This window comes from Bombus affinis, chromosome 1 (assembly GCF_024516045.1).
Source record: "Bombus affinis isolate iyBomAffi1 chromosome 1, iyBomAffi1.2, whole genome shotgun sequence".
NCBI classification, from domain to species: domain Eukaryota; kingdom Metazoa; phylum Arthropoda; class Insecta; order Hymenoptera; family Apidae; genus Bombus; species Bombus affinis.
In genome coordinates, this window is record NC_066344.1 from 19,182,259 (window position 1) to 19,195,325 (window position 13,067).

The 13,067-nt window shown below is 29.5% G+C and overlaps 1 protein-coding gene and 2 long non-coding RNA genes across 3 annotated transcripts in view; 2 read left to right on the forward strand and 1 right to left on the reverse strand.

Moving 5' to 3' along the window:
* Window positions 1–13,067, reverse strand: part of LOC126917759 (tyrosine kinase receptor Cad96Ca) — a 65,252-nt gene that overhangs the window by 38,006 nt on the left and 14,179 nt on the right. The gene's annotated exons all lie outside the window — the stretch shown is intronic.
* Window positions 1–13,067, forward strand: part of LOC126918242 (uncharacterized) — a 487,823-nt gene that overhangs the window by 21,172 nt on the left and 453,584 nt on the right. The window lies entirely within an intron of this gene.
* LOC126918250 (uncharacterized) lies at window positions 5,514–6,417 on the forward strand. The gene is made up of 2 exons (XR_007711284.1): window positions 5,514–5,612; window positions 6,015–6,417. It is a non-coding gene; the product is annotated as an uncharacterized LOC126918250 (long non-coding RNA).

A 13,067-nucleotide genomic window follows, 5' to 3' on the forward strand; every position in this document is an offset into this window, starting at 1 on the left:
AGTTCGTAAACTTTACATACAGAGTCGACTGCGGATAACACCACTGTGTTGTCTCAGGACACTAATATTTTGCCTGCACTTGACCATACATTGGTGCCACCGGACGTGATAGTGTTAATAATCATATATATTTTAATTTTAATCATACAATAAATATCAAGTATTAAATATTATTATGTTAAATATTTTTAATTTAAAATTTGAAAGCTCAACGCTTTCTAAATATTATATACGTGTGTATAGTAAGAAGCCTATCACATAAATTCAATTACATCATTATAAACAGCTAATATTTTCTCTAAAATCCATCTCTGATGAAAACAAGAAGTTTATGTTCTTCACAACACTTCAAAACCAACAAAATTACTATTTTTCCATCCTATACAGTAAAACATATTTATAAATTCCATATAATTCCTAAAACGTCAAGGCAAGAACCTTACTGTTTTGCTACAAAATTTGAGATGTATCTTTAATATTTCAGTATTTAATCAACTTTCTCCCTTATACCTTCTAAATTAATAAAATATTAAAAACTAATAAACTATTAATCATGGTCTAATTTTTTCCTCCAGTGTATCGTGTTTTATTATTTCAAATTTAAATTCAAATACCTTATTGCCTCTTAGCGTGTCTAGCACTCTAATTGTGACAACCGATAAAATGCACGTTTAACACGACATTCTTTTTGCATTTCTTATTCTGAATGACAATATTATTATATTATATTATACATACTAAAGCATAGAATTGAATTACGATTCTTTCGTTTCTTAGTTTTAAATCAGTGAAAACCAAATCAAATAAAAATGTTCACACCATCGGTATTTCTCTAACATCGCCACTGGAGCACAAAGAGTACAATAAATTTAAAAAATGTTGAAGTGGTCACCACTTCTACGAAAACTCTACATCTGGTCTTTTTAGTTTTCTCAAGCGCTGAAGCCATCGACAGCATATAGACAAAAGACTAGCATGAAGGCAGATCATAACAGTAGACAGGCGACGTTGGCTTCGGACATCCACCGCATCGACTGTCACATCCTAAAACTAACGAGAAATCACTTCTCGCAAGCCGCGAAGATCAAAGAAAACAGCCTAATCTTCGGCTGCTTATACCCAAACGACGCATACTTCAAAAACACGCTGTTAACAGGCTACATCCCCCCCGAAGCCTTTCTATACCTAGACGAAAGAAACTATCTCCAAGACCAAAACAACATACCCATAATTTATCATATGCAAAGGAAAATAGGAATGAAATCTATTCAATACGAGGAAAACCTAGATGGCCGCACGGCAGACACTAGGTGGAGATACAACATGGCCCTCCCCCAAAAGGATACAGAAGACAAACACAGAAAAAACACAAAAAAATATTGGTGGATACGGAACCCCCAACAAAAAACAACAAGATAAAGAGCCACAGAACGGCAACCCTCACCGAATAAAAGTGTAAATATGTAAATATGTAAATATGTAAATAGATAAACAAATATTATACTAATCCCACAGAACACCCCTCCCCACCCCTCCCAGTCATACCCTCCAAGCCCCTCCCTAATAGGCTAGCGAACTGTCCTGTTTTTGCGTCCAGGCTTTCAGGACATAAATTAAAATATCGTACATAAGCACAGCGCAACAGCGGCTTAATTTTATTTTATCTAACATTAACAATAATAATCTTAAAAAAAAAAAAAAAAAAAAAAGAGAAAAGAATGTAATAATGCATGGCTACGTCGTACCGTCGCGTATCGGTACTTTTGCCTGTACCACCCTACAATTAGAATTCAGCGTTTATTCTGGAAAAAAACCATGTAAAAAAAATATGTAAAAAACCTGGAATTAATAAACAAAGTTAAAAAAAAAAAAAAAACGACGTTGGCTTCGGGGTTTTCAGTTATAAGGTAACACTGCTAGCGTGTGGATCTGGACCAGCTCAAATTGTATTCCTACTTATTATTACACTTCTCTATTAAATTAAATATATATATTTTGTACCTTACATTTTATCCACGCGTTTTTCTCTCTCTTTATACATATAATAACTTCAACAAAAAGCTTCCTTAGGAATCTAATTTTGGTGTTTATAAATTGATAAAAATTCGTTAAGAAGTAAGAAAATTATCCGATCGATTAGCTACCTCTATACAGTAGCAAATTTAAGAACGTAAATGTTCCTTGCTCGTGTGTGTGCTCCCTGGTAAAAGACTTATTGAAAGTTCTGATGGCATTACGTTCTCCCCCGTACGCACTAATGGTCAGCATTATTCACAAGAATACCACGTAACTGTATTCTCACGGTGCAGTGACTTCAATACCGCTATAACACGGCGCCGTTTGGTGCGGTGCGGTGTGGTGCGGCGCGGTGCTCGAAATAAAGAAGCACCGCGTGCACTGGTGTCGCGACTCGACATTGTAATGCAACGACCGCAATAACAGAAGCTGCAGAGCGCAATTTATGTTTATTGCTCATTTGTCCGGGCGCCGTTCGACCTATAAAATTTATCGGCATAGTCGGTGCCGTCGAGTCATGATGCTAGCAGCAACTCTAAGGATGATCACAGTAGACAGAAATTTTTGCGAACTTTTATTCACGCGCGATGCGTGAACACTCGCGAATGATGAAACAAATGAATTCTTACAGACAGGCATACGCCCGAATCATTCTTTAAAAACAAAAATCGTTATACTTATGTTGGGTAACTCGAACAATTCATATGAATTGTAGATGATTAAGGAAGCTACATATTTCGATACACTTATTTGTTTATCTAGTAGGATATTCGCATCTTCTTCTAGAATTTTTCTATGTAACTTAATTAATTTCTCTCTATAATCTCTATAATCTCTATAATCTCTATAATTTCTCTCTATAATACCGATTCTCATATAGTACAATATATGTATATACTGTGCGTTATTTTATATTTATATTTTGCCTTTCACGACATTCTTGATTTTTAAGATTGAACTTTCCATTTCCAAACTTAGCAAGTAAGTAACAATTACATTAACAAATAAAAAATAATTTCTAAGCAATTCTATTAAATAATCTTTTCTTTTTCAGGAGAAGGAAATCATTATACATATATTGAAAAAATAGTCTATCTTTTTTTATATCTTTAAAATATTGAACTAATGAAACTTTTTCATTATAGAACATGAAAAGATCGATTTGTAATTTATATATGTATATGTGAATTGCATATGCGATCATTAATTTTCATCTGCTTAAAAATCGATTTGTAAGTTATATATGTATATGTGAATTTGATATGCGTTCATTAATTTTCATCTGCTTCGGCATATTCAATCATCATCTCTAAAACATCGTTCTATCGCATTCTTAGGTTTATTATTGTTCATATTAAGGATATAATAAAATGTTTCCAGTATATGTACTACATATCCGAAAATCATTGAATAATATACAGGTGATGCAATAAATACGTTTACAATTATAATAATAGAATGTTCCTATTGGCATTCTATACTCATAAATATAATTTCTGTAAATGGAACATTTAATCTGTCACTTAATTTTATCGAACTAGAATTATATGTAACATTGATTGATAAAAAATTAATGTACAAAATATTGAAAAAACTTTGACAATATTCGACTCTTATTATACTCTCATTTCATTTATATTATTTCAATTACATGACACACTAATAACAATTTTTGTTTAAATATAAAATAAAATATTAATTTTATTGATAAAGTTCAATGATATAATTTTTATCAATATGAGGTTTATTATAAAAGGAAACTTTTATTCATGATTTAAATATCAAAAGACAGTTTTAAAATATAGTTCTAAAACTAAGATAGTTCTATTGAAAATAAACTAAGAATATAAATAAGCTAGTATAAAAAAATAGATATGTAAATGAAGTTTATTATAAAAGGAAACTTTTATTCATAATTTAAATATTAAAAGACAGTTCTAAAACATAGTTCTAAAACTAAGACAGATCTATTGAAAATAAGCTAAAAATATAAATAAGCTAGTATAAAAAAATAGATATGTAAATATATAATATATATTTTCATGCGCTATAATCATCCACTGTTTAGGACTAATGATCGCCAGTAGGTAATACCGTTTCTTAAACCGTCGACCATGAATTAATGCTCAATAAATGTCGATGTTGTTACGAAGCTTGCTAATTGAATCATTAGATACACGTATCATTATCTTACTCTTCTATCTTATCTCTTCCATCTTTCCATCACAAGAGAAAAAGAAGAAGATAGGGGAACTTTCGCATATTTTCACGTTGGATTCCGCCATGCAATTTACTAAAGTGATTCCTTGCCGATAACTGGAAAATCATTCGCTTGTAAGATGTTATAGGCGCTATTGAATTATAGGATTTATAAGTTAGGATAATCAGAAGTCAGCCGTATCGATCATTCTCTGCTATAAATTAAACTTCTTGCTTTGAAACAAAAAGGTGTTGGTTCTTGATTTTGGTTTTGATGTTTGAGAACGAAGGATTCTGTTCGCTTTATACCGCGACTGATGGATTTTGTTTATAATTTCACCATTTTGTTTTACTACATATGACATTAGTCGAAATAGTTGCAAAATTCTGTTAATTTATTTTATTCATTAACTTAAAGTTAATTTTTATCACAGTATTATGGTTGATGCAATAAAATCGTTCATAGTAGTACTAACAATTTTTTAATTGTTGCTTCTAATTATACTATGATTAAAAATTTGTCTTATACTTCATAGAAAATAACTAATTATACGAACAAATACTATGTGTTTTTAAAAATTGAATTCAATAATTGCGTATTTATTATTATATGTATCTTATTAAATAAATCTTTGAATGTGTGTGCATATATATATAATGTTCAAAGATTTCATTTTAATTATTGTCAATTATCCTTTGCTATGGTCTTTATTTTAAAAAAAACCTATCACCTAAGAGAATTGCTTATACGCATATTTTCAATGTCCGTTGTATTCATGAAAAAATTAATGCAGACATATAACTTGTACTTTATATTTCGATGAACTCTATATTACTTATGTACTTTTATGTACTTTATATTCATTTTTGTTTAAATTATATTACTCTATAATATGTTCAAGCATATTTTAAACATCTGTAATTTTATAGTTATGCAATAATTTTTTAATTATATATTAATATATGTGACAAAAATTCCAATGATGAAACACATCAATATATCACATTATATATATTAGTATCTCTCAAATATACGATTTCATATGTATCACACAATACAGATGATACATACAATAGAATTTTTCTATCAACTTAAAAGATCAAGGTGGGCCAGTTTCATTGAAACTTGAATTGAAGTCAGATAATCGATAGTTTTAGATCGATGGTTAATATAAACAACAGTTTATTTACATTAATCATACGCTAAAAATATACTATATTGCAGGTTTTAAATAGCGATAAATTTTGAGAATACTAATTTATTTGTTATTAAAAGTCTTGTACAAATATACAGCAATGTAATAATGAAAAATACTGTTTTCGGAGTAACGATTAGATTGTGGATTTTTGTGCGAATTCATAAAGAATGGACTTTAAGAATGAATTTGTTTCATTCTGTAAGTATCGTAATTCATTTTAAATATCTTATATATTTTTGCATATCATGTATACTCTGCGCATTTCTGCACACTTAAGGGGGGGGGGGGGGAGGCTAAGGTTAATTCGTACAAAATAAGGCATGTTTTTGTGAATTATTTGTGACGACGCAGTTAAAATCTCTTTATTAAAACAAAGAGTACATTAAAATATGACATTCGAAGAATATTGTATAAAATTTTCACGGAGAAATATTACAAAATACGGCAATGACAGCAATTATTCGGACGAGTCGATTTTGCGGCTGATTTTCCCTTCAAAGTGTTCGAAAAAAGTGAAAAATTGAAATTTCAAAAAACCCTCCCAGCGTTACCTGGGGAAAACTGTTACCTAACGAATGAACTTTGATTTTTTGATTTCAGATGATCCAGCACCAAGTTATGAGCAATTCTACTTTTTTCCGAGACACGTCCGAATAATTGCTGCCATTGCCGTATTTTTTAATATTTCTCCGTGAAAATTTTATACAATATTCTTCGAATGTCATACTTTAATGTACTATTGGTTTTAATAAAGAGATTTTAACTGGGTCGTTACAAATAATTTACAAAAACATGCCTTATTTTGTACGAATTAACCTCAGCCTCCCTTAAATTTCTCATAAATGTATAAAAATCCGTAATTTAATCATAACAGTCTGCACGTCGTCTACAAAGAACATTTATGTGCAGAATATTCAACACTCATGGTGTTAATATTGCCGTTTTATAAATTCTATAGTAAAATTAATCCATATAATAAACATAATTCATTAACAATGAACAACTTCATCTTTTTTTCTTCACCTCTACGTAATAGTTACAATTTTCCATTAACGAAAGAAAGAAAAAGACAGAAAAAGGAGACAAAATGCGAAAAACAGGAAGGCATAAAAAAAAGAAAACTTGATCGAGCATAAAGGTTGATTGGACAGCATGGCGGTGTCTGGTCAACGAACAGGCCGAACAAGACGGAGAAAGTGGGACGATGAAAGTGCGACGAAACGGGTGGACTGACATTGTCTGTGTGCATGAACGATGTGGCCGGCGTGGAATCATGGCTTTTTCACTGGTATTAGAAATGCAGGGTCTACTTGTTTGCTTGTCTATTCTCTCGAGTCAGGTGTCGTGTACGAATCGAGATCATTAGCGAAACTATCAATCGATCCGTTCCACTTATTTAATTGCGGACCAAGAAAATGTTCCAGCAACGTTTCCTGAAACTGGACATTTGTTTCCTTCCTGGCACACTTTCATTTGTGTTGATGAATTTAATAGAAGCTGAAGTTAACACAGGTGATATCTTTCTGTTTTATATATACGATAGTATAGAAAAGTTTTCAGATTTCTCTTTTCGTATATTCCAAAACTGTTATATAAAAGAATATCTAAAAGAATCGCCGATATTAAGTACCTATATTGATATTAATATTAAAAGTGTGCCAAGTAAAAGAAAATAATATAAAAAATAAACATTGCTATATATTAATAACATTAATATACTTATTTATTAATTAGTTATATAAATTTAAAATCCACAAAAAATTTATTTCGATTTTTAGTCCCTAATTCTGGTTTCCAATACATTCATTAAATTATTTTTTGTTATTATTTGTTAATTAATTATTACTTATTGTCATAAATAAATAAGTAGTCCAAATTTTTATTTGTGAAGATACAGATATCGTTTCATCTCGAAATGTTATGTTGTACGTTTCGTGGGAGAAAAGATAGTACTTGATGTCACCTACTCCATAAATGGTACACCACTAGATAAATGAGAAACAACAACTGATTTAGAGATTACTTTTTCCTCATTATCATTTATCATCAAAATCACCGGGTCTCATTACTAGGCACGCCACAGATTTTGAAAACCCTCTAACCTTTAAACTACTTTACTCCTCTCTAATTGTATCATACGCATTTCAAATATGGAATTCGAATCCCAAAAATCAGATACTCAAAAATTTCCATAATATAAAAATGTTCTTATCGATTTGAATATGTTCACTCTTGAATAACGTAGAACCATAGCGAACCCGACATTCCCATGGGATGATTCCCATTAGAAGGAGGCAACTTTTTCATGTCGCTCTAATATCGAATTAACTTCAATAATCTCGATTGTATTATTAGATTAGTATAATCGTCGACTTCTTTCACGGATCTGCAACCTCCTTCCAGACACCCATAATATATCAGATGAAATTGTAAAAATGGTTATTTAAAATGGTTAAATTCATGTATCCGATAGCAAAGACCTTATGCCCGTTAAATAAATGAATAAATAAAATGTTCAAATTGACAAAAATAAATAGATGTAGTTTACAAACTAATAAAAAGACGATATACAATATTAAATTATCTACAAATTTTTTGTCTTTTATCTACAAGTATCTTTATTAGCATATTGCTAAATAATTTCTACATAATATCTAATTATTTATTGAATTTATTCATTGAAAATATAGTTTGAACGTACTTATCTGTTGCAGCAATTACGGTTGCAGGTCTTAAAAGTGACTCATAGAGAATGGTTAGATCGGTAAATAAGTAACGTGAGACGCAACAGGATCTGAAAGTGAGCTATTCGGTTTCCATCTTTCGCTCGGGCACTGCAAAACTATACCGACGATGGTTTCTCATTTCTGCATAAAATTTCACCGCAAGCCACCGAAAGATTTTTAGAACACGATCGCAAAATGAATCACGAATTCAGCAAAATGAATATGGAAATCCTACACACTTTTACTGTACTGATGAGAAATTCCGACAAGAATATTATAAATAATTAGTAATAAGAGACCATACAATACTGAAGAATTTTTATATATTAAATACAGATAATTCAGTAAAATTACACAAAATTCTAATATATTGTATCTACATGTTATAAAAATTATGTTTAACGAATTGTATATTATATTGACATTGTTTACTATTGTTAATTTAATTCAATATTAAAATAATAATCTAAATATCTTACTGTTAACTGGCATATTTCTTAGCCAAGACTTCTTTCAACTCGAAGCTAAAATAATCTAACTAAATAAATTAAACCTAAAAACAAAGGATTCTTGGATAATAAATTATTAAACTTAGGACATCGTTAAGCTATAGATATATGTAAACGAATTAATTTGTCTTTTCAAGAATTGGGTTCACCAAATAAAAATTCAAATTCAAATTTAAGGTATTACTTAATACTATAATAACAAAAATTAAATTCTTTTCCAAAATTTATAATGCTCAATTTATAATTACGGATGAATATAATTTATTTATCATGATTTGTGTGATATTAAACAATCAATAAAGAAACTGTCTGTTCTTATAAAATAAAAAACGCTATGCAATAATAGAATAAAATAATTTGAGATCTTGCTTTTATACATCATTTTAAGTTATGTATCTTTGTATCCTGTTAAAAGCCATAGTAAAGCCATATTTGAAAAGGGCATAGAGAATTCTGTTTACATCACAAAATAAATGCCCGGGGAGGAAGTTGCTTCGCTGAAAACGAAAAGAAGCATAATTTAATATCGTTCATTATCTATGACAGTCTCACAACGTATAATAATTTTATCGTATCGTTTGAAGTTGCGCTATGACGGAAAGAAGAAGACAGAGAAACTGTTAATTATAGGCTGGTATTTCGAAACGATCGATTTCGTGGGATCGACCAAGGTCATAACGTCAATAAGGAACGTGTTACCTTCCGGAAGTGGATACATTGGAGGCTTATGGGGAATCGAAAGAGGCCGTGCGAACCTTTTTTCTCTGCTTTTTACCTTTTGCTCATTTAACGACTACAAGGAACTGAATCGGAGAACTTTCACTTCGGTGAGGTCATCGTCGGTCCTTAAATATTCCTTAGCATGACGCTTCACTTTCATGCACGGCGACACGCACGAAAAATTCATTTAGAGACGAATTGCGCGAATCCTTTTATTTAACGTGCAAATGTTTGGCGAAAGGAATATATTTTTTTGACATATTTTTTCCTCCTTATAAGTAATTTCGATAGCTTATATTTTCCTTTACTTGCTTACAGATTAAACTGTTATAAATTTTATGTAAAATAAATCTAGAATGAGCGACATTTGTGAGTGACAGTTTTAAAATGTATGTGCAAATATTTGTACTAAATTAATTGTCAGAGAGATAAAAAATTATTATTTTATCAGGAATATTAACAGTGTTTTTTATTTACTAATTTCTATGAATAAGATACGTGTAAAACATGAATTTTGCAATTCAGGAATATATAATATTTTTCGCAACTTTTAGAATACTGATAATAGCTCATTCCCAGAATCATGAAATTGAATTGAATATCTTAACCTTTAAATTGTTTCGTTTTTCATATTTAATTTCAAAGCGGTATAAAGATATGTTCTGTAAAACAATATGAAACACATAATCATCATTGTTTCCTTAAATTAAATTCGATTTAGACTAGTTAATTACGTTTTTCTCTCTCTCCTACTTTTTTAAAAGCTTCAAGCTGTATACTATGGTAATTTTTACTTCAATAAATTATTCAATTAACATTTATGCATTTTGTATTATTATAATTAAATAACTTTGTGAACGTAATATGTCAAATAATAAATGAGATTTGTATCCCATGTAAGGCAACTGAAACAAGAAAAAGCTTGTGAAATTTTAACTTGTTTGCACTCATAAAACCACGAAACATATATTTATGCCAGAATATAATGTTACAAGGCACATATAGATACTTCAAGACCCGTTCAAGGCAATCTGATGAAAAGATTTCAAGGTTTTATGCTGCCGATCACCGAAGGTATTGCTTCTTAATTCTCTTTTTCAGTTAAAATATCTCCATGAAAATAAACATTCCTTTCTCACATAATTTCTGCATTACTTAAATTCATATTAATTTCATACTCGAACTAAAATATTTATTATGCAGTATATTTGTTTTTACATAATTTTTGTAACATATTTGTTTTTCTATGGTTTTCAAAATATATTTATCGCTATAACTTTACAAATTGAATACTTTCTTGCTTAAAAAGAAATGGATAACATGGATAAAAATAGATAAGGAGTTGCTGGAATAACTGAACGGTCTAGGAGTGGAGAGGCAACTAGAGGAGGGGATAGAGATGCTGAAGGCGAAACAAAATATCAAAGTGCGCGATAGACGAGAATATGAGAGGGAAATTGCCAAGAAGAGGAAGACAAAGAAGGAAAGGGCGAAAAAGGAGAACGGCTCAAATATTCGAATAGCATAATGGCTTTTTTGTTTGGATATTTTATAGATTGTTAGAGTATTATTAGACTTATACTATGACATTGAAATGTACGGATAGTAATACTTTCTGGCTTATATTTGAATCAAATTAACTTAAATCAAATCATATTACAAAATAACATGCCTTATAATTATTCAAATTTAATTGAATATTAAAGTAAGATTAGGTATTAGGTTCATCGTAAACTTAACTTTGTAGTATAATTAATAATTTGTATAAATTAATTTAATTTTAAGTTTTAATTAATATGTTGCGTTACGAATTGATTTTACTTAAATGCAAAGGCAATACAAAGGCATAAGTCTTGACTCAGAACGTACTGACAAGGAATGAGGCGTCGATCAATAGATTCGGTTGATAATAGTCAGTCTTATGATCAGACGTCGCGACTGATTCGCGAATATTTAACTCTAAAAGTACGTATTCATTTGATAGAAAAATTATTACAAATTGACATTTGTATCTGAGAATAACTGTCTATAACTGTGATTCAACTATTACAGAGTGTCCGTTTTGTAATTTATTCTCAAGATTAAAGAACTGCGTCTGACATACGAAACACTTTCGAATCTTGAGAGTAGCTATTTAGGAATAACAGACAAAAGTTATAGCTTTATGATATTGCTGCGAAGAGCATTGTTATTTTTTAAAAGTCTATTAAACATATCCGGGTATTAATAAATGATTAAATGATATTAATAATTCTTTTGCAAGAGCAGCAAAGAGGATTTCGAAATGAAGATGATTTTTTTAAATGTAGCATTATATCTTCTTATCCAAAATATATTAGGTTCCTTAAAATAGACATTAATAAATTAAGGATTTTTAAATATCTAGCTTATACCTAATTTCATCTGAAAGTTTTTGTACGTTAAACGTTTGTATTATTTTAAAACTTTTTGAAAATACGGAAAATGCAGAGCCATTTTATATTGATATGTAAGTATAAGTGATCATATAACAATGATGTATATAAACTTTTGTAACTAATTGTGTTTGTAAACTATATATCTATATATATAATCAATAGACTGAGGATTTTATGTAAATTTATATTAGGTCATCCCATAAGTTCGTGCGGACCTTTGTGTATACATTTCATATTTTAAAGAAAAACAAGAGAACTTTTATCGAGACGGAATAATGAAAAATGGGAAGAAGTTGTACAACGAGAGGGGGATTACATTTCTTCATGAAACTGAAAGGTATGTAAACAATCTTAACATATATAACCGCTCGAAAAACGGCACGAACTTATGGGATGACCTAATATTTTTATGAAGACAATTAAAAACATTGGACTCGTGCGAAAATTTGTTTCACTTACTAAATATTACAACGATCATTATACTTTATACACTTTTATTTTATTTTATATATTTTTTGAATATTATATACCTACATTTTGCATTTAAGATGCATTTTTGCATAACATCTATGCATAAACTTCCACAGTCTAAGAATTAATTATTTACATTATGATTCATCTACATTGTATCACATGTGTTAATAATGTTTTATTTAATACGTAAATGCGTTATATAGAAGTCAATTATGTGCTACATGAAGCTTCATGGAAACTGTATGAAACAAGCCTGAATTATTGCACGCACAACGAAATATGCATCTTTCTCAGAGACATGAATGCTGACACAAGAATGAACCTTTTTAATGAATTGTTATACAGTATACGTGTAACAGGTTTTCATTTCAGACGAAGATAGTTATTATATAGTTATAATTTTCACATACATAAACAAAAATTTGTTTTTAATATTACCCAAATATTATTCTAATACTATTAATTTCTTAATAATTTTTAATAATTTAAAAAATGCTATACTCACTATAATCAAGAGAAAAACGCTACCTAATTAAATTATAATTTTGTAACGTTCATATTTTAGTATAATTTTTTTTTAGTAATAACATAACGCATAAAATGTTAAATTGTTTAGTGTTTAATTTTCATTTTACAATAATGCGTTACATCATCTACTACCAGTTTTATTCTACCTTTTATCTACAATTATATGAGTAATACAAATCCTTTAGTTTGAAAAAAACACATTAATTACAGATTAAAATGATATGGAATAATGTATGATAAATATATTTTCCATTTCTCATGGCATATAATTTCATTTCT